This window comes from Symphalangus syndactylus, chromosome 6 (assembly GCF_028878055.3).
Source record: "Symphalangus syndactylus isolate Jambi chromosome 6, NHGRI_mSymSyn1-v2.1_pri, whole genome shotgun sequence".
Classification (NCBI taxonomy): domain Eukaryota; kingdom Metazoa; phylum Chordata; class Mammalia; order Primates; family Hylobatidae; genus Symphalangus; species Symphalangus syndactylus.
In genome coordinates, this window is record NC_072428.2 from 143,142,881 (window position 1) to 143,166,222 (window position 23,342).

General features: G+C 36.9%; 1 protein-coding gene and 1 long non-coding RNA gene across 2 annotated transcripts in view; both read left to right on the top strand.

Moving 5' to 3' along the window:
* The window catches only part of LOC134736932 (uncharacterized), a 30,481-nt gene extending 24,332 nt beyond the window's left edge, over positions 1-6,149 (top strand). Inside the window, exon 3 of the long non-coding RNA XR_010121432.1 lies at positions 5,990-6,149. This is a non-coding gene — a long non-coding RNA (uncharacterized lncRNA). The remainder of the gene's footprint in view (positions 1-5,989) is intronic.
* Positions 1-23,342, top strand: part of ACTR3B (actin related protein 3B) — a 1,022,733-nt gene that overhangs the window by 961,156 nt on the left and 38,235 nt on the right. The gene's annotated exons all lie outside the window — the stretch shown is intronic.

The window sequence follows — 23,342 nt, forward strand, 5'->3', positions numbered from 1 at the left end:
AAAAAATACAAAAATTAGCTGGGCGTCATCACTCATGCCTGTGGTCTTAGCTACTCAGGAGGCTGAGGTGGGAGGATCATCTGAGCCCAGGAGGTTGAGGATACAGTGAGCTGAGATTGCATCACTGCACTCCAGCCTTTGTGACAGAGCTAGACCCTGCCTCAAAAAAAGGGGGACAGGGGGTGAATTATAGACTATTATAGACTATTCTCAGCCTTCTTTCATTGAGCATGATAATGTTGAGACTCAAAAAGGTTATTGTGTCCGTAAATTGTTCTTTCCTTTTCCTTGTGAAGTAGTATTCTACTGTAGGATTATGTTTCTTTTTTCTTTTTAAAACTTTTTAAACTTTTTTTTGTTAAGGAAATGCTGGTGTTATTTTTACTTCAAAGACAATCACAAGGAACACAAACATTTTAGCGGATGATGTTTTCTTCCTGTGCTATTTCTGCGTGTACATTCCTTTATGCATAGGAGCCATGGAGCACATGGGTTTTTGTTTGTTTCTTCTTATTCAACTTTTATTTTAAGTTCTGGGGTACATCTGATGATTAGTGGTGAAGAACATGTTTTCATACATTGGTTGGCCACCTGTATGTTTTGACTTCTTTAAACAAGTTGCTTTTTTCCCTGTAGTTGAGTTTTGAGTGTTCTTTATATACTGTAGAAAAAAGTCCCTTCTTAGATCTGGAATTGCAAATATGTTTCCCCAGTCTGAGGCTTGCCGTTTCATTCTCTTAACGATATCTTGAAAAGAGAAGATTTTTGAAAATGTTAGTGCAGTCTTATGTATTTTTTAATTTTATGAATTGTGGTCTTGATGTTGTATCTAAGATAACTTTATCTAACCCAAGGCCACAGAGATGATCTCCTATTACTTCTAGGTTTTTTAAAAATACATTTACGTTTTATTTAGGACAATGATATAATTTAAATTACTTTTAAATGTGATGCGAGATATGAATTGAAGCTCATTTTTTGCATTGTGTATCCAATTGTTCTAGGACAATTTTTTTTTTTTTTAAGACGAAGTTTTGCTCTTGTTGCCCAGGCTGGAGCACAGTGGCACGATCTTGGCTCACTGCAACTTCCGCCTCCCGGGTTCAAGTGATTCTCCTGCTTCAGCCTCCCGAGTAGCTGGGATTACAGGCGACCATCACCATGCCCAGCTAATTTTTGTATATTTAGTAGAGACAGGGTTTCACCGTGTAGACCAAGCTGGTCTTGAACTTCTGACCTCAGGTGATCCAACCACCTCGGCCTCCTAAAGTTTTAGGATTACAAGTGTGAGCCACCGTGCCCGGGCCTATTCTAGGACAATTTGCTGAGAACATTATATCCACTAAATTTGTTTTGCACCTTTGTCAAAGATTAATTGACCACATATGAGCAAGTCTATTTTTTACTCTATTTTATTCCATTTTATAAACTTCCTTTTTAAAACTTCTAGAGTGTCTTGACTACAATAGCTTTATAATCTAGAAATCAGGTACTTTTACTCTAAAAACTGTTTTTGAAGTTGTTTTAGACACTCTAAGTCATTTATGTTTCTGTATACATTTTAAAAGCCTCTTGTCAGTTTCTACAAAAATTCTGTTGAAATACTGATTGAGATTGCCATGAATTGCTAAAACAATTTGAGGATGACTGGTATCTAAATCATATTGAATCATTTCATCTATGAACATGGTATATATAACTCAATTTATTAGCTTTTCTTTAATTCCTCTCAGTACAGATTTATAGTTGTCAGTGTCGTGTTTTGTACTTCCCAGAGAGTGTGAATGTCTTTTGGGAGATTTAAATACCTACATAGTTTATTGTTTTCTGACATTGTAAATGGTACTTTTTAAATAAACTTTTTCTTTAGAACGGTTTTAGATTTACAGAAAAAAATGAGATGCTGGAATGGAGGATTCCCCTATACTTAACATCTTCTGTTAGTATGGTACATTTGTTCTAATTAGCAAACCAATGATAATACATTATTACTATTTTTAAAGTTCAGACTTTATTTAGATTTCCTTAGTTTATTCCTAATATTACCTTTCTGTTTCAGGATCCCATCCAGGATAACATGTTACATTTAGTAGCCATGTCTTCTTATGATCCTCTTGGCTGTGACAATTTTCTCAGATTTTCCTTGATTGTGATAACCTTGAGAGTTTGAGGAATATTGATTAGGTATTTTATAGAATGCTCCTCTGTTAGGATTTGTCTGGTATTTTTCTCATGATTAGACTTTTTTAATGCATTTGGGGGAGGAAAATCACAGAGGCAAAATGCCATTCTCATCATATCATATCAAGGGCACATACAGTCAATATGACTTGTCATTATTTATTTAAGCCTTAGTCACTTGGCTTGAGATGGTTTTTGTCAGGTTTCTTCACTATTAAGTTACTCTTTTTTCTCTTCTTTCCATATTTTCACTCTTTCAAAGGAAGTCAGTAGGTATAGCCTGCACCTAAGGGATGGGAGTTAGGCTCTGTGTCCTTCAGGGTGGAATGTCTTCATAAATTCTTTGGAATTCTTCTGCGTGGTAGATTTGTCTCCTCTTCCCCGTTTATTCATTTATTCAAATATCTATATCAGTGTGAACTCATGGATACTTATTTTATGCTTTGGGTTACAATTCAATATTACTTTGTGTATTTTTTGCTCACATTGTTCTAGCCTTCACCACTGGGATGCCTTTCAGTTGGTTCCTGTGTCCCTTCAACATACTCCTAGCATTGTGGCATTGTTGTTGTCATTTGTTTCATATCTTTACTTTCTGGCACTACAAGACACTTCAGTTTCATGTAGTATATGTCCTGCTCAGTCTTTAATTAGCCATTTCTCCAAGAATCTTTGTTTCTTTTATTGGAGAATGGAATTAGAAGCCAAAATCTGAGTATCAGGGGTACTTGTTAGTACTGGAGGAGCAGAAATTGCTTCAGGTCCTCTCAGCTTACAGAGCAAGAAGTGCTCTGTGTGTGTATACTCACCTGTGTGTGTATACTAACCCATGCATAGGCACACACTGAGATATTTCCATATGAAACATCTGTTCTATATTAAGCTAAACATAAGCTCATATTGATGTTTCCAACTCTAAACCATTACCTTAGGAGAAGGTTTTAAAATGAGATAGAGAGATAAAGGCTCTCTGTGACCCAAATACATTATTTTCTCATGGTTACAAAGCACAGTTAGAATATAACACAAATCTCTCAACATCCAGAATAATCTGTTGTTCTCTAGGTTATACCAGTTTGTCTTGCTCAGGAAAGGCTAGGTTATATTGTACAAAACCAGTCTAAAAATCTCAATGCTTCATAGAGCACATATTTATTTATCCCTTATGTTGCATGCCCAGTGAGGGTCTGGAGGAAGGCTCTGCCCACAGGAGGAGATGCAACATGGCAATGTAAGCACTAGCACTGGACCATACAACCAGGAGTGAGTAACATGTTCCTTCCACCAAGATGTTATTGGACAAAATCAAAATAGATTTGCCTAACTTCAAGAGAGCTGGGAAGTACAATTCTACTCTAACAGCCAGAAAGATCAAAACCAGAGATTTAGTAAACAGTCTTAATAATTACTAGTAAAGGTCAAGGCTGCCTCTCTCTCTTTTTAATTCTACATCTACTTATTCAAGAGTGTTAGAATTCTTTTTTTTTTAAACCACTTATTGTGGTATGGCTGACGTACAAAAAGCTGTGCATATGTAATGTATACCACTCGAAGAGTCTGAGGATGAGTATACACTTGTGAATCCATTGCCACAATCTATGCAATAAGCCTGTCCATCACCTCCAAAAGTTTCCTTCCATCCTTTTTATTTATTCATTTATCGGGATAACGATAAGAAAACTTAGCATAAGATCTACCCTCTTAGAAAACTTTAAAACCAGAATCTTGGAAAGATATCTGCACTCTCGTGAACCTTACAGCATCATTCTAATGGCCAACATGGAAAATGACTTGTGTCCATAGACTAGTGTGTGGAAATGAGGTATGTACACACAATAGAATATTATTCAGACCCTAACAACAGGAAAATCCTGCCATTTGTGACAACATGGATGAGCCTGGAGGACATTATGCAAAGTTAAATAAGCCAGATACGAAAGGAAAAAATACTACGTGATCTCGCTTATGTGATGAACTTAAAATAGTCAAATTCATAGAAGCAGAGAGGTGCATGGTGTGTTCAAGGGCTGAGGAAACAAGGAGGTGAAAGAGGTAGACTTTCAACTATTCTAAGGGATTGGCCTCCCTGACATTGCACTGAGCATGGTCTTGGATGTACCTAGGCACTGAGATGTTCAATCTTACTAACTTGTCTGACTAGGAAAAAAGAAAATAAAACAAATGTTTGTTCTTGCTTTCTTGATACTTCCTGGGCAAACATTAAAAATGCAAAGTGAAATCGCTATAGTCATATTATTCCCTTACACATTACTTACTAAATGGATTTTAGAATGAGATGACATTATGCATTTATCTCCTGGCAATTGTTTGAAAATACTTCCTCCATCTTCACTCCCTCCCTTTCTATTATAAGAGAGTTGTAGCTTGAGGGCACCTCTACCTTTCACACCACACAAACTCTGTGGTCATTCCGTAGACATTCAGAGAACAGCATCATGTCTTGACATAGCAGATGGTGACCAGAGTGTGAAGAAGGGAGAAATATAAAGAAGGACACTGTATTTGAGGCTTCCACTCTGCTTTTCACTAGTGCTCCACTTTTCAGCCCGCTCCAAACAGGGTCTAAGGTTCCTCTAATTCAGTTGTCAGCTAGCCCTTGGTAATCTATTATCTACTGATTGTTTAATGCCCAGAAATGTTTGCACGCTGAAAGAGAGCACTCATGGAACTGAGGTAAGACAATGATTCCCTAACCATTTCAGGCTTCCATGGCATGTGTAGACAACTAGCGCTATCACCACAGCAGGCAGTAACATAAGAGGCTGAACTCAGGCAAGGGGCTGGCTGGCTTTGCAGAGGGCCCTCGCAGAGTCAAACATAGAAGGATGATGACAAGGCAACGGTGAGATTGTGAATCCTAGGATTTTAGAACCTAAAATTAAATTCTATTATATTATGTACTCAGAGGTTGTAGGATTGCAGATAACTGACCAATATTAAGTGAACTCCAAAAAGATGAGCATAGAAAACTTAGAAGAGTAACTTATTAGGTTACAATGGGTCAAGCAGACTTGGATTTCCACCTTCATAGGCTAGAGCTTTGTGCCTTGTTGGCAAATCTACATGGGAGGTGAAATTGTAGCTCACTCAGGAGGCGTGAAGAGAAATGTTGACAGCTGGTGTCATCTCACGGACAGTTGTAGAGGAGGGTGCATCTGGCAGCCTGACCTGTGTGCAGGAGTCAGGACAAACTATCTGCCCTGGGCAGTGTCTGGAGGCACCCTTGAATGGCTTCCTTGGACACGATAGTTTTATATTTGCATTAGTGATTTCTTTGTAAATATAGTTATTAACTTAAGAACAAATGTGCTGGTTGCCATAAAAATAATAGTAAATAAGAGACTGTATTTATTGAGCATTTATTATGGGTCAGGTACTGCTCTGAGTGCTTTACATGTGTTAACTCATGTAATTCCCTCAACAACCTCATAGGGAAACAGGTGTAGGAAAACCTAAGTTTCTCATGTTTGTATAAGGGCTAGGATTGAAACCCAGGAAGCCTGTCCAGAGCCCATGTGCAAACTCACCATTCATCTATCAGATTATAGTTCAGATCTCAGCCTAGAGGCCTTTTAAGGTAACACCGCACTTCTCTAATTGATTGCAAATTGATTTTCTAGTTTAGCTCCCAAGAGCTGTTCCTAGCTCTACTGGAGGTATTTATATGCCATCGTTTATTCCCAGCCCCTGTATGTGGTTTTCATATTGAAAAAGATTAACCCTAAATTCATTCTGAACTTACTGTATAGCAGCCTTTCTAGCTTTTAGTTGTTTTCTTTCTTTTTAGATTTTATTCTCACTTCTACTTAACCACTGAGGATTTCGTCACTCTTCAATTTCTTTTGCAAAGCAAGAGATCCCAGGAACATTTCAAAAAAAGGGTTGGAGGCATAGCTGGACAAATAAAGTACCCTCCCATAGGACCCAGGAGCAAGAGCTTACTAAGATTCAGCCCATGAAGATGTTTCAAATAAGGATGGTGGTTTTCAGGCAAGTAGATCATCCTTCTTCAAGAAAGGTGTATAGGCCCTTGTACCAATGTTTTGAGAAGTTCAGGAGCTTCCCCAGGAGAAAATTGTGTAAGAGGAAATGCTTATCCTTGTTCGCTGGAACAAGGATATTAAGGATATTAAGACCTCACTTCTTGCTAAAGTAGCTCTACTGTTCTCAGGTGGGTACATTATACAGCTGACAATAGGAAGGCAGCATCTGACCCACACAAAATTATCTCCCACAGTAGTCTTTCTGCATTGTCTGAAATGTTCTCATTTAGACATTTAGTTCTTAACCTTTCTAGGGTGATAAATCACCTTAAGAATCTGGTGAAAGTTACAGACCATCTCCGTATAAAAGGCTAATGGGCACACACCTAAACACACTGGGCTTTGTATACAAAATCCAGGGACTTGCACCCCACATTGGGATCATCCTCTTTTCTCTTGGATGGAAGCTTTACTGTTTCTAGAAGCAGGCTTATAATATGTAACCTTCCTGCATGGAGCAATGCACAAAAGACTGTACTTTGTCTACACGACTTTATCAGAAATTGGCAAACCAGGCACAGCTTCATTCTTATGGAGCAAAAGTCACATTTTGAGGGAGAAAGAGGCCTTTTAGAGGGAGGAATAGATCATAGAAAAGAGGATGCAACTTCAAGTCAGACCCAGGTTGTTTTTTTGTGATGGAGGTCAGGATAATGGTCAGAGTACGGGGCATCTAAACGATCTCACTTCATTTCCTATTGTCTTTCCTACTCACCTTCAAACTCAAATTGGCTAGAAACTGTTTCATAGTGCTTAAAACCACAGCCTGATTTTGTGTCCTGAGCACTATCACTTTTCAAAAATTCCATGAGATATAATTCTCCTTATATACATTAGTAATCTAAGGCCCCAAAAGTTCAAATGGCTAGTGCAAGGTCACATAATTAGTAAATTGTGAAGCTCCAGTTCAACTCTGGTCCTTCATATAATCAACCTGCTGGTGCACTCTGCAGATATGAAAGACTCAAGAACTGTTAACATGACATGACCCACGTGACATAGCCAAACACAATGTACACCTTCTGCTCTTTTTAGCAATAATTCTATTATTCCCTCATGTGAAACACCTAAGAAATAAAACATAGAGCATGTTTCCCCCAAATTTATTTTCAATCGAGTTACAAAGACAAGATTAACTCACAGGAAGTTGGAGCTGTGGTTTTCAGGTGATCTGTGGTTTCTACATGGATCCTGCAATTTTTCAAAACGACGCAAATATTATCTAGAATTACTGTAAAAGATAAGTAACTAATGCACTTTCATTTTTACATATGACTAAAAGCCTTTTATGCATTACCTAATAAGTGAATTGTGAAGAATTACTTAAATTAACATGCAAACATGGAAATATGCACAGTAGCAGAGCTTCCTGAGATGTTTATTCCATATTCTGTGCAGAAGTCTGGTGACTATGAACTGTCCAGCATTATGAAAGCTTCTAGAAGGCATGCATGCCTATAGATAATCGCATTTTTCTATTTTCAGAAAGGACTCAGTAATCACTGCAACATCCGTGTTGAGTTAATTATAGTTAATATTCAATTACTGTTACTTTTGCTTTTCAGTTACAAATTCCTATTGGCTTACATTTATTATTATCGGTTTCATTTTTGAGTAGTGTTTGGCTAATCTAAAATGAATAAAGATGTATATTTACACCAGGAGTATTTGTGTCTATGGTTTCACAATAAATAGATCTTAAGCATGCCCATATTACAGCGCAAACATTAGTCACCATCCCAGATGGCCAATGATAAATAACCTATTGAAATATTCAGGTTCAGTGGCTTGTCATTATCTTTATATATTTTTTTTCCCACATAGACTTGGATCTGGCCTGTTTAGTCATCTGGTCATCTGTAACATTCTCGTTGTACCCACTAAACTACAATGGGGCCGCGCGTAAAAACTGCCTGGTTAACTATTGCATGAGAAAATATAAGAACACATTTGTACATCTTAAATGGTAGAGTTAAATGTGTAGAGAGTGATGAGATCAGTGTCGATTATATCCAACTAAGAGCATTTCATTGAGGCAGTAAAATTTGAGTGTTCTGCATTTAGAAGTAGACTGATGGATTGGCTTGAGCTGGACTTAGCTAGAGGGTTAGAAATGGCTTAAGTTCAGTGGAGAGAGAAAAAGCATTTTAAGCTAAGGCAGTAGCATGAGCAAAGGATTTGAGTGTAACATGTGAGGCTCCTGCAGAAGGAGAGAGGATGAGCCTATCAGGAGCAGGACCTGGATATCAGACGGTCCTGGAGACAAAATCATTTGTGTAGGAAGGGACCATGATACAGAGCATGAAGGCTGGAAAGAGCAATCTGGAAGGGCTGTAGTACCAGCCAGGGATGTCTCCTTTAAACACGACTTTCATCCTTCTGGACCTGTCACAGCCATTCCTGTACCGGTCTTTATGCAGGGGGAGCCCCGTCTGCCAGGCTCGGTGTCTCCCTGCATCACAGGTTCGGTTGGGAAGGAAATGATCCGGATGAAGTGAGGAGGCACATCACAGCGAATGCAGGAGCTCCGCAGAAGCTCGGTGGTCCTCCCGGCACGGCTGCGCGAGAGGCTAAGCCCAGGCTAAGCTCTGCACTGATTCCGTCTTCCAGTGTGCCAAGCTCGATCAGAAAAGAATCACTCTGCTGAAGAAACTGCCTGATTTCCAGTTTTTCACTGGAGTCAGGCTTTGAAAATTACTTTCTCTGTGGACTCCACATTTCCAATGCGGATGTTACTGTGCCATGTTTAACTAATTGGAATGAACAAGTTGTCAATAAGGCTGCGAATCATTTCTTATCAATTACTTTGGAAATTTTATAAAAAATAACATAATATGAGATATAAAAAAATAGTCTTTGCATAAACCACTGATCCCAAGAAATAAAAAAATTATTAACAAAATCAATGAACCATCATTTGAGCCCCTCCCCAATTGCCTCTCTTTCCCCTATAAAATTAAGCATGATTATAAAATCTGTGCTTGTTATTTCTTTTCTTTGCAGTTTTACTACATGTATATGGATCTCTAAAATACATTACCATTGTTTGTTTTATTTTACTTTATTTATTTATTTTTTTTGAGACAGTTTTGCTCTTGTTGCCCAGGCTGGAGTGCAGTGGTGCAATCTTGGCTCACTGCAGCCTCCACCTCCCGGGTTCAAGCGGTTCTCCTTCCTCAGCCTCCCAAATAGTTGGGATTACAGGTGCCCACCACCACACCTGGCTAATTTTTGTATTTTTAGTAGCGATGGGGTTTCACCAGTTTGGCCAGGCTGGTCTCGAACTCCTGAGCTCAGGTGACCCGCCTGCCTCAGCCTCCCAAAGTGCTGGGATTACAGGGGCGTTATTTGTTTTAGAGCTTTAAAAATGATTTCAAATCATATGATTTCTTTTGTGACTTACTTTTTTTCCTCCAATACTTTATATGTAAAGGAATAACCCATGTCGATCAATATTGCTCAAGTTTATTTATTTTTGCTTTTTATATTATCCTTCTGCATGAATATAAACATATCACGATCTATTTATTCATTTTTTTGTTGGTAGGCATCTGGATTTTTCCAGTTCAGGGGGTTTGTTGCTGCTGTTGTTTTCGCCATTACAGCCCATGCTGTGCATCTCCAGGTGGTGGGCAAGACCATTTCTAGTGTATGTGACTGAGAAACTCACTGTTCAGGAGGTTACCTGCCTACCTGTGCCCTTCCCCTAAGAAAGCCTCCCGTGTCTTTTCACTCACCAGGGAAACCACGACTTAGAAGGGTTGAGGTGAATATTTCACGATGTATGCCTATACCATCACATTATCAAGCTGCACACCTTAAGTATGTGCAATATCTAATTGTCAGTTATACCTCAATAAAGTTGTGGGCAGAAAAAAAGAAGCGCCTGGCTGCAAATGACAAGCAGTAGCCTCACTTTCAGAGGTGTTGAAATAGGAGACTGAAATGATAGCCTTTGAGGGTCAGCAGCAGGGGCAGGTGCTGTCTAACTGGGATTCCACTTTGAAAGGTCTGTTCCTGTGCATTAGGCAGCCCCACCTCCACTGCTTTTCCTCTGAGAATCGTGGCGCCTTATGCCCATCTGAACTGGATGAGTGCTGGGTGACAGACGTCACCACCACACAGAGGAGTTTCAAATTCCAGGAAAGGAAGGCGAGGAAAAGGAAAGAGCAACATGGGAGAAGGATTTCAGAATGACAACACATTTCAGCTGTATTTTAAATGACTATTGGGAGTTTGTCACTAAGGGAAGATTATTATTGATAGATAGAATCTTGCCAGCAAAGATTCAGACATTTAAGAACATTTGAGGCTAGAGTACAAGGTGAAAGGAGAAACTCAACCTTCAACAATGGCAATTCAGTTTCCATTATGAGCCACGCAGTGCTCACTTGCAAAGACCATTTTTAAATTAAGGAGAAGAGAGATGAAAAAGACTCGGAATGCACTAAAAGGGAGTTTGGACTTGAAGGCCTCTAAGAGTTTTAAATTCGGAACTGATATGACTGGTTCTGTTTTAGGAGGAAATTTCTGTGATCCTGATTCAGGCATATATAATAAACTAATATCTTAAAATGTAAAACCTCCCAATAGGAACAATACATGTGTATGTGTGTGTGTATATATACATACACTAAATAAAAGATAATAAACATCCTTTAAAGTGTATAGCTAAGTTTATAAATAAATACAAGAAAAAGAGTCTACGTTGGCCTGAAGAAAGAGAGAACTGAAGATCCAAGTGAAAACTATTGCTGTTGCAAAGCTGATTTGGAGACATCTGGAAAGCTCTATAAATAAGGGGCTTTTGGTTCAAAGACCTCCTAGGCCAGGAGATAAGGTAATTCCAAGAAGGAGCTTGGAACCAAGCACTCTGCCTCCCCCAGGCCAGGACCCAGAGCACTAACTCATCAGTGAAGGGACTGTAAGCAAAAGCTCCTGTGCTGGACTGATCTCTAGGGGAAGTCTGCTACTTATAATTCGGATCAATCCCTACTCCACGTCTGGGTTTTCATTGCAAGTTTGTGCTCTCTGCATGGTTCTGGAAATCCCAAGACGAGAAATTAAAATAAAATCATCCAAGACAAGTTGTGTCTCTGGTCTCTTTTATAAGAAAGTACAAAGGAACACAGCCTTAAGCCAGTTCTCAAATTGCATCTTATGGGATTCCCACAATAATGCCTACTGAACACGAGCTCGTGGCCCTCTAACAAAATTCACAAGGCAGAAAGCCACCTTAAGTGAGAGTAGGCAGACACAGGGGGGCATGGATTAGACTGGAAAGATCAGATGCAGACTATCAAACAAGTAGATTTAACATAGTTTTAAAAATTAAAGGTAAAATTTAGCTTGCTGTTCATATTATAACTTCTTTAAATGAATGTTATGTTTTTAGTATTTCTTCTTTTGAAATACATGCAAATAAGCCATAAATTTTTCTCAAAGAACAAAGCACAATTTTATCTCTATCCCCCAAGTTTCAATATGTAGTTTTTTTTTTTTTTTTTTTTTAGAGACAAAGTTCAGTTCTGTTGCCCAAGCTAGAACACAGAGGCACAATCCTAGCTCCCTACAGCCTCAAACTCCTGGGCTCAAGTGATTGGTCGTCCTGCCTCAGCCTCCCACGTAGCTAGGACTACAGTCGTGTGCCATCATGTTTGGTTAATTTAAAACAATTGTTTTTATTAGAGATGGGGTATCTCTAAAAAAGATGGAGCTGGTCTTGAACGCCTAGCCTCAAATGAGTCTCCTACTTCAGCCTCCTGAGTAGCTGGAATTACAGGCATGAACAGCCACACCTGGCTTCATTTAAATTTTTTTTTTTTTTTTTTTGAGACAGAGTCTCACTCTGTTGCCAGGCTGGAGTGCAATGGCATGATCTTGGCTCACTGCAACCTCCGACTCCCAGGTTCAAGTGATTCTCCTGCCTCAGCCTCCCTAGTAGCTGGGATTACAGGCATGTGCCACCATGCCTGGTAATTTTTGTATTTTTAGTAGAGACAGGGTTTCACCATGTTGGCCAGGATGGCCTTGATCTCCTGACCTCGTGATCCACCCGCCTCAGCCTCCTGAAGTGCTGGGATTACAGGCATGAGCCACCGCGCCCGGCCATTTAAAATGTTTTTAACCTGCATAATGATTTCTACTTTTATTAATGGGTCATTTTTGAAATGTATAATTTCGTTTTAAACATTTGTCAATATTTTAATTTTAATTTTATGATTAATTTCTAGCTTGAAGGTGCTCTGTTTTCAAGCAAATTTGAATTTTTAAATTTGTTAAGACTAACTTTATGGCCAAGTATATAGGATTTTTGATAAATAGTTCATGTGCATTTAGAAAAAAATGCATATTCTCTACTTGTTGCTTTCTTATATTAGGTCCAGTTTATCAAATTTATAAAAAAATTATAGATCCTTATTAAGTTTTTGCTTACTATCAATTTTTGAGAAAGATTATTAAAATCTTCCAGTATAGCTGTGATTTGTTTATTACTCCATGTTGTTCTGTTAGCTTTTCTTTTGAAGCTATATTTTTAGGGTATGCGCTTTTATATTGTTTTCATATAAATGCTTGGTGCATTTACTCTTTTTATAAAATGTTCCTCTTCCTTATTCATACTCCTTGTCAATATTTACCTTATCCATTAGTAAGGCTATGCCTTTTTTGGGAGATGGTAGACATTTTCTATTTTTTGACTTTCAAACTTTCCATTTAAGGTGTATCTCCAGTGAGCAACGTATTACTCAACTGTTAAAAATTCAGCTTGTTTTCAACTTTTAATATGAGTATTTAACCTGCTTATATTTAATCTAATTTCTGAGACATTTGGGTAAAAATATGCAATGTCACTATTTGTTTTACATTTGTTTTATCTCTTCTACTTCATTGACTTCTTTAGGTTTCATCAAGTATTTCTTAATAGTACATTTTCCATATTGTGCTGTTGCCAGTTCCATGGTTTTAGTGACTATCTCAGAGACTACAGCTTCCCTCATTTACTTATTGGACGATAATATAAATAACATTTTACCACTTTTCTTTATTTTCAAGGGCCCTTTAGAACGCTCTACTTCAATTCCTTGTTTTATTCCTTCATTGTCTCATATTTTTTTATTCCTTCATTGTCTTATTCCTTCATTGTCTCATATTTGTTTTATTGTTTTATTCCTTCATTGTTGTTTTATTGTTGTTTTATTCCTTCATTGTCTCATGTTGTTTTATTCCTTCATTGTCTCATATTTTACTTTATGTTTACATATTTGTAAAACCCCACAATACATTATTAAGATTCATTTAGACTTACCCACACATTTATCCTTCCTCATGCTTTTAATTCCCTTGGTGGTTCCATGTTTCCCTCTGATATCATCTTTTTTTCTGTCTGAAGAACCTTCTTCGTTATCGTATTTGGTCTGAAACATCTTTTTTCGCTCATCTTTGAAGGGTATTTTTTCTGGTTATGGTGCATTGCTGTGGAGAAATCAATTACCAGACTGATTTTTGTTTTCTTGAAGGGAATTCTTTTTTGTCTGTGTTGTTTGTTAGTTTTACTATGATCTGCTTAGGTTTGGTTTTCTGTGTAATTCATTCTGGAATCTCATGGTCGTTCTTGAAACTGTGGGCTCGTGTCTTTCATTGGTTTGGGAAAATTACCAGCCAGTATCTCTCCAGTTATCAGTACTGTTCATTCCCTCTCCTCGTGTTCTGTGACTCCCAGCAATGTATGTTAGATATTTTCATCAAGTGCCTGTGTCTCTTCGACTCCTATCTGTATTTTTTTATTTTCTTTTTATTTCTGCACTTCTGTCTGGATATTTTTTACAGACCTTTAATCCAGAACACTAACAATCTCTTCTCCTGTGTCTCATCAGCTGTTTAATTCATCCATTAAGCAATTAATCTCAGTAATTTCATGCTTATGTTCTAATATATGATTTTGTTTCATAGATTATGAAACTCGGTTAAAAGTCTCTATCTTGATATCTATTTTGCTTAATATAGCAATATGGTTACTTTAAGTTCTGTGCCTGATAATTTCAGTATCTGGATCACTGCAAGTCCATTTCTCCTGCCTGTTCTTTCCTCCTCTCGCTGGCTAAAAATTGGTCTTATCTACTGGTTAGTATTCCTGAATGCAACATCTTTTTAGGGAAGATTCTAGATGATCTTATTTTTATTAAGAGGAGATTTACTTTTTCTTCTGGCAGGAATTTAGATCAGATCATCTTGATCCAGTAATATATTGAGAATATCTGAGCTTGATTTGGGACTTTTGAGGGCTAATCTGACTTGTTCTCACTCCCATGTCCTCATCCTAATTAGGTCAATGCAAAGTCTTGGGTGTTGGATAGGACCTGAGTTTGGTTTTCTCTCACCAAAAGTTGTAAGCTATGCCATTGTATTAGCCCATTCTCATGCTGCTTATAAAGACATACCCAAGACTCAGCAATTTACAAAGGAAAGAGATTTAATTGACTCACAGTTTAGCATGGCTGGGGAGGCCTCAGGAAACTTACAATCATGGTGGAAGAGGAAGAAATCATGTCCTTCTTCACATGGTGGCAGCAAGGACACAAGGAGAAGTGCAGAGTGAAGTGGGGGAAAGCCCCTTACAAAACCATCAGATCTCATGAGAACTCACTCACTATCATGAGAACAGCAATGGAGGTAACCACCCCCATGATTCAATTACCTCCCACTGGGTCCCTCCCCAAACCACAATTCAAGGTGAGATTTGGGTGGGAACACAGCCAAACCATATCAGCCATGTAGGAATCAGTAACTGCCTTAATGGAAAATGAAGTAAAGAATGTTGGTCTCACCTCAGGAAACTTTCCTTCTGTCTTATATTCAACTCTTAGGACCTCACTGCCACAAGTGATCTCTAATATCTCTCAACAGTTAGGGACTTCCTTTGCATTTTATCTAGATACTATGAATATTCTTGTTCAGAGATTCAGTTTGAGACAACTACTATATCATGGCCACATATGAAAGTTTCTTCTTTTTTATGTCTCTGTGGGGACTTCTTGTCAGCTTATTTTAATTTCTTAGCAATATCCCTTATTTTCTTATAAGCCTAGATATATTTCAATGAATTTTTTATATATTTTGTGTAACATTATTTGTGTTTTACATTGGAAAAATATCTTAAGGATAAATAGATTGCCTATTTCTGGAAACAGGTATATGTTATTTTTATGTATTTTATGTGTATTATATATTTCATAATTTACAAAATAAATATATTTATGATGGTAATTATAGTTTAGAGTGTAAAGAAACTTCAACCGGGAAGATTATTACAAGGCTTTTTGCAGTGATTCAGACAAGTTTAAAAGGATCTGAGTGAGGATCATAGTAATTGAATTGAAAAGAAGAGTTTTAAATAATTCAGACTTCAGGGCATACATTAAAATAAATTTAGTGATTGGACTACTTAGGATCTGTTGAGAAAGAAGGATATTTGCTGGTTGTGTCACTTGCAATGGTAATGTCTTTTTCTGAGATAAGGAGCAACTTCAGTAGGAGTAAAGATATTAGTATGGAGGAGGGAGTCAAGGATATGGGCTCATGTTAAACTGGAAACACCGACAGTGTATCTAGTTAATGTTCAGTAACTGATAACATATTTGTCTGGAATACAAGTTTACAGAATTCTCTAACTTTTACTGGATATTGAGTTATATATACAAGGAACAGAAAAAAAATATGTTCAGAGGTTTGGGGAGCAGGGGACCCAAAAGGAGGAAAAAGAAAGAATGTGATTTAAGTAACAATTTACCCAATATCTTTATGCCCATTGAAGATACGTAAGATTATTGTCTATTATATATTAAGATGTCCTGATATCTGACTAGGAATAATGTATTTAAAACTTTCTGGTCACTGCATATTTTGTGTAACATGTATTAATTGAAGAAAAAATAATTTCAATCTTGCAATCTCTGGTTTTGCATGAATGATCCCTTCTCAGCCTTTAGGTCCCGAGTTAAATGCCATCTCCTCCTCAGCAATACCTCCTCTAATCACCTAACCCTGCTGCACCATGCTGACCGATGGTGATCTCATCACCCAGCTTATTCCCTTCACAGGGTTTCCTGCTGTCTGCAATTATCTCCGTAAGTTAGTATTTCCTTGTCCACTGTCTCTTTCCTTCACTTTCCTGTTGCCTCGCTGTAGAAAGTTTGGCTACATTGCTTTCTTTCCTACCTTCTGCACTTCCACATGTCAGGTACTCAATAAATATGTGTTGAATAAATGAATGAATTTTTAAACTTTGGCTGTAGAGGGACTCACGGATAGGAGACCTCTATTTTAAAATAGTGGTTAAACTGCATCCTGGGGCCACAGGACATATCTACAGTATACAAATCAAACTGTGTGGCTTTACCTAAACATGGAAATTAGATTAGAATGCTGAAAAGTGGTAGAAAGCAGGGTAGTTTTTATTTTTAAGAAAAGTGTAGATGATGATTTAACGTGTTACATAGAGCTGTATTTTGTATTATTTTTAGCCTAAGCTCTTAAAACATGCTGATAAAGTTGGCATCATATCAATAAAAATAATTCGAGTTGCTTCCAATTACTTGGAAAAGATTTAGATACTAATGGACAAAAGCAAAGTTGCAATTAAGTACACAAAGTATATATACTGCCAAGAGAGGTTCAGGCCTAAGGACATTAGCAATATTGTTAAGAAACCTGCTTAAATATTTATGTAGTTTCTTACTTTCAAATGAGGCAAAATAATTCACGAGCAAGATCACTTTCTGTTTTTCATATGAATATATTTGTGGGTTCCCATATTAGAATAACATAAAAACCCTTTTATGAATAGTTTATTCATGCAATTTTGTGTTTATTCATATTTGTCCAGGTTCTAGAAATTATTATACTGTTTGAGTCCTTTGAATGGTTTGGTTTTTAAGAATACCATGAGCTCTGATTTGGCCTCACCTCATGCACAGAGATTTTTCTAGAACCAGCCTTATGAATGAAGAAAATAGATGACTACCTATGTGGTTCTAAACACATAGGGCCCAAAATATCATTTTACCAGAAGAGCATCTTTCGTTAGCTCTTCACAGTTTCCAATTTGTGATATATGACAGGTAACTTCAATGCTAAAATAATTTCGGGTATCGATTACAGGCCAATAATGTTTAAGAAATAAAAAGGAGATGAAACTAGAGAGATGGGTTGGGACAATATTTTGAAGCATTTTCCAAGTTCTGTTTCTGAATTCTTCATTCTTTTCCACTGAGCTATTTCTTTATATTTAAGTCAATCCCATAGTCACTTGATTAGAATACCTTTTCAAGTCATGGAGTAAGGGAGGAGATGTAATTAAACAATCTTTTTTCAAAGTCATTATATATGAATTGCATAATCACTTTGTTACAACAAAAACAAAGGACTGCTAAGATTTTGATTGGAATTGTGTTCAATCTGTAGATCAGTTTTGGGAAAGTTAACATCTTAACAATATTAGGAAAGTTCTAATTCATGAATCCGTTATATCTCTCCATTTATTTAGGGCTTCATCTTTTCTCAGCATTGATTTGTCCTTTTCATTGTACATGTATGTTAGTTTCCTATGACTGCCATGATAAAGTACCTAAACTAAGTGGCTTAAACAATAGAAATTTACTGTCTCACAGCTCTGGAGTCTGTAAACCCAAGACTAAGGTGCCATCAGGGTTGATTACTGCAATGTTGTAGAGTCAGTCCCCAGCCTCTCTCCTACTGCAGACTTCCAGTGTTCCTTGGCTTATGGATGCAATGCCTTCATCTCTGACTTCATGTTCACAGGGTGCTCTCTCTATGAGTATTTCTGTCTCTGTGTCCAGATTTATCCATTTATAAAGAATAAGTCGCATTGGACTAAGGCCTACCTGAAGGACTTCATTTTAGCTTGATGACCTCTTCAAAGACTCTATTTTCTAATAGGGGCACATTGTGAGATATTGGGGATTAGGGTTTCACCATAACTTTTGAAAGTGATTCAACTCATAACAACAGGTATTATGCATTCTTTTCAGATTTATCTGAAACAGTGTAAAAAACTATAACTTTGATGCTATTTTAAATGGTATTTTTTAGATTCCAATTTCTAATGATTCATTAATAATTATGGAACAAAAACTAATTTTTGTATAATGATTTTGCCTTAAGAAACCTTACTAAACTTAGATATTAGTGCTAGTCACTTTCCTGTGTATTTCACAAGAATTTCTATACAGAGATCAGGCTATCTACGAACAAAGGCAATTTTAATTTTTTCTTTTCAATGTGGTTGTGCTTTATTTCTTTTTATTCACTTATTACAATGCCTGAACCTTCAGGGTAATGTTGGATACAAGTAGCAAGAGAAGACATTAACAAAAATAATTCCAACTTTTATTTTATTTTAGATTTGGGGGTACATGTGCAGGTTTGTTACATGGTTATATTGCATAATGCTGAGGTTTGGGGTGTGATTGATTCCATCACCCAGCTAGTGAGCATAGTACGCAAGAGTTAGCTTTTCAATCCTTGTTTCCCTCCCTCCTTACCCCCTCTAGTAATCCCTAGTGTCTATTGTTGCCATCTTTATAGCCATGAGTACCCAATGTCTAGCTCCCACTTATAAGTGAAAACATGAAGTGTTTGGTTTCCTGTTCCTCTGTTAATTTGCTTAGGATAATGGCCTCCAGCTGTATTCTATGTTGCTGCAAAAGACATGATTTCATTCTTTTTTATGATTGCATACTCTTCAATGGTATATATGTACCACATTTTCCTTATCTGATCCATTGTTGATAGACATGTAGGTTGATTCCATGTCATTGCTATTGTGAATATTGCTGCAGTGAACATACAAGTGCATGTGTATTTTCGGTAGAATGAATCATTTTCTTCTGGATATATACTAAGTAATAGGATTACTGGAAGGAATGGTACTTCTGTTCTAAGTTCTTTGAGAAATCTCCAAACTGCTTTCCACAGTGGCTGAACTAATTTATATTCCTACCAACAGCGTGTAACTCTTTTCTCCACAGCTTCACCAACATCTGTTTTGTTGCTGTTGTTGTTGTTTTGTAATTAGAGCCATTCTGACTGGTGTGATATGGTAGCTCCTTGTGGTTTTGATTTGCATTTCCCTGATGACCAGTGAGGATGAGCATTTTTTCATGTTTGTTGGCCACTTGCATGTCTTCTTTTGAGAAGAGTTTGCTCGTGTTTTTGCCCAGTTTTTAATGGGGATATTTGTTTTTTGATTGTTGAATTTTTTAAGTTCCTTATAGATTCTGTATATTAGACTTTTGTCAGATGTGTGGCGTGCAGATATTTTCTCCCATTCTGTGGGTTGTCTGTTTGTTCTGTCGGTAATTTCTTTTGCTGTGCAGAGGCTCTTTGGTTTAGTTAGGTCCCACTTGGCAATTTTTGTTTTTGTTACAATTGTTCTTGAGGACTTAGTCATAAATTCTTTCCAAACGCTGACGTCCAGAATGGTGTTTCCTAGGTTTTCTTCTAGGATCCTTATAGTTTGAGGTCTTACATTTAAATCTTTAATCCATCTTGAGTTAATTTTTGTATATGGTGAAAGGAGGTAGGGGCCCAATTTCATTGTTTTGCATATGGTTAGCCTGCTATTCCAGGACCATTTATTGAATAGGGAGTCTTTCCTCTGTTGCCTATTTTTGTCATCTTTGTTGAAGGTCAGATAGCTGTAGGTGTTTGGTTTTATTTCTGGGTAAGAGAAGACATTTTAAAATTATTTCTGATCTTAGGAGAAAAGTATTTATTCTTTCATTATTAAGTATGCTTGTCTTAGTTCCAGCTGCTTTAACAAAATACCATAGACTGGATAGCTTATAAAGAACAGGCATTGGCCAGGCGTGGTGGCTCATGCCTGTAATTCCAGCACTTTGGGAGGCCAAAGTGGGCAGATCACTTGAGGTCACGAGTTGAAGACCAGCTTGGCCGACATGGTGAAACCTTGTCTCTACTAAAAATACAAAAATTAGCAAGGCATGGTGGCATGCACATGTAGTCCCAGCTACTCAGGAGGCTGAGGCATGAGAATCACTTGAACCTGAGAGGGAGAGGTTGCAGTGAGCCGAGATCACGCCACTGTGCTCCAGCCTGGACAACAGAACAAGACTCCGTCTCAAAACAAAACAACAAAACAAAACAAAAAAACACAGAAATTTATTTCTTACAGATGGGGAGCCTAGAAGTCCAAGATCAGGGTGCCAACATGGTCAGGTTCTGGTGAGTTCTACCTTCCAGATTGTGGCCTGTCAACTTCCCTTGTATCTTCATATGGCAAGAAGAGAGCTAGAGAGCTCTCTGAGGTCCCTATTATAAGGGCACTAATCCCATTCATGAGGGCTCTACCCTAATTACCTCCCAAAGGCCCCACCTCCTACACACCATCACACTGGGGGTTAGAATTTCAACAAATAAATTTTAAAGAGACACAAATACTCAGTCCATTAAAATGCTACTAGCTGTAGGTTCTGCACAGATGCTAATGTTAAGTTGAGGAAGTTGCCTTCTGCTCCCAGTTTGCTACACATTCTTTCCTCCTGTCGGGAATAGATGTTGAATTTTTTCAAATACTTTTTTAGATTGATTGGGATTATTATTATTTTTGTTCATTAATTTGGAAAAACATTTGGAAAAACATTTGGAAAATCAACATTAGTTGATTTTTTGAATGTTAAATTATCCTTGGATTCCTGGGATAAACCTCACTTGGTCATAAAGTACTACCCTTTTTATATATTGTTGGGTTTGCTTTGCCAAACTTTAGTTAGAAGGTTTGCATCTATATTTGTGAGGAATGTTGACCAGTACTTTTCTTATTTTGCAATATCTTTGCAAAATAAGTTTCAGTATTTTAGTTCAATTTTCCATAAGCATTTGTGTAAATTTGGTGGTATATTTCTTTAAATGTTTGAAATAATTTTTGAAGCAATCTGTGTCTGTGGCTTTTTTGTGTGAAAAGGTTTTCTAAAACTGCAAATTCAATTTCTTGAATTGATTTGGAGTAATTCAGGTCATCTGTTCTTCTTAAGTGATCTTTGGCAGTCTGTGCCATTCATGATATTTATCCATTTCAGGTATGTTGTTCAATTTATTGGCATAAAGTTAGTCATAATATGCCCTTATTATCTTTTCTAATGACTATATAATCTACCAGTAGGCCTGTTTTATTCCTGACATTCGAACTTTGCATCTTTTATCTCTCGTTTTTTTCCGCATTTAGTCTGGCTAGAGATTTATCAATTTTATAGATCTTTTCAAAGAGTCAGCTTTTGATTTCATTGATTTTCTCTATTATTTTTCTCTTATCTACTTCCTTGATTTCCACTCTGATACTTATCTCTTTTTTTCTACTTTATGTTTCTGTTGCTCTTTTTACTCTAATTGCTGAAGTTATTGAATTGAAACCTATCTTATTTTAATATAGATATTTGCCAGTATAAATTTCTAAGTGCTTTCACTGTAGTTAATAAATTTTCATATATTCTGTTTTCCTTTTTATTCTGTTCAAAATATTTTCCAATAAACCTTTTGATTTTTTTCTTTGACTTATTGGTTATTTAGGAATGCGCTATCTAATTTTCACATATTGTTGAATTTCTTAAAGTTTATTTCTTATGAATTTCTAATATAACTCTATGTGGTCATAGAATACACATTGCATGATTTGAATCCTTCTGTATTCATTGAGAATTGAATTATGACTCATAACAGGATCTAACTTGGTAAATGTTCGTGTACACTAGAAAATAATATATATTCTGCGGTTGTTGGGTGGAACATCCTATGTTAATTAGGTCACCTTGTTTACTAGCATGGTTAAAATCTTCTATATCCTTACTAATTTAGTGACTATATTTTCTTTCTGTTTTTTAGCGACATATGTTAAAATTTTGAACTATATTTGTGGATAAGGCTATTTTTCTCCTTGCATTGTATTAGTTTTTGCTTCATGTATTTTCTTGCTACATTATTAGGTACAGATATGTTTAGAATTCTTATGTCTTCTTCTGTGTGTGTGTGTGTGTGTGTGTGTGTGTGTGTGACAGAGTCTCACTTTGTTGCCCAGGCTGGAGTGCAGTGGCACAATCTCGGCTCACTACAACCTCTGCCCCCGGGTTCAAGAGATTCTCTTGCCTTTGCCTCTCGAGTAGCTGGGACCACAGGCTCACACTGCTGTGCCCAGCTACTTTTTGTGTTTTTAGTAAAGATGGGGTTTCACCGTGTTGGCCAGCCTGGCCTCAAATGCCTGACTTCAAGTGATTTTCCCACCTCCACCTCCCAAAGTGCTGGGATTACAGACGTGAACCCAAGAATTTTTATGTCTTCTTGATATCAACATGAAATGACTCACCTTATCCCTCATAATATTCTGTGTTCTGAAATCTATTTGGTCTGATATTAATGTCACTACTTCAGCTTTCTTTTGATTACATTAGGTTTACCATGGTATATATTTTCCATCTGTTTACTTTTAGTCAATATTTATCTTTATATTTACTGTAGGTTTACTATAAACAGCATATAATTGGGTCTTGCTTTTGTATCTTTTTTTATAACATACATTTAATAAGATACATTAAATAAAGTTTTTATAACATACATTTAATAAGATAATTTACACAATTAAATCTAAATATATCATTTTACTATAGATGGTCCCTGACTTACAATGGCTCAACTTAGGATTTTTTCCTTTTCTTTTTTTTTTTTTCTTATTTTACAATGGTCTGAAAGCAATTAACACTCAGTAAAAAGTGTACATCAAAATTTGAATTTTCCCAGGCTAGCAATATCTCTGTCATGACGACGGGCAGTTATCACACATGATACTCTTTATTTCTGTACATGGAGACAGATTTCCATCCAGTTTCTCCCTGAACTTCCTTTATCATTTCTTATAGTTCAGTTCTACTGGTAATAGATTGCTTCAGCTTTTCTATTTCTGAAAATATTTATTTCACCTTGATTTTGAAACATATTTTTAATATGTATAGAATTCTAGGTTGACAGTGTTTTTTAAAATTCTAAAGTTGTCCTACTGTCTTCTGACTTGCA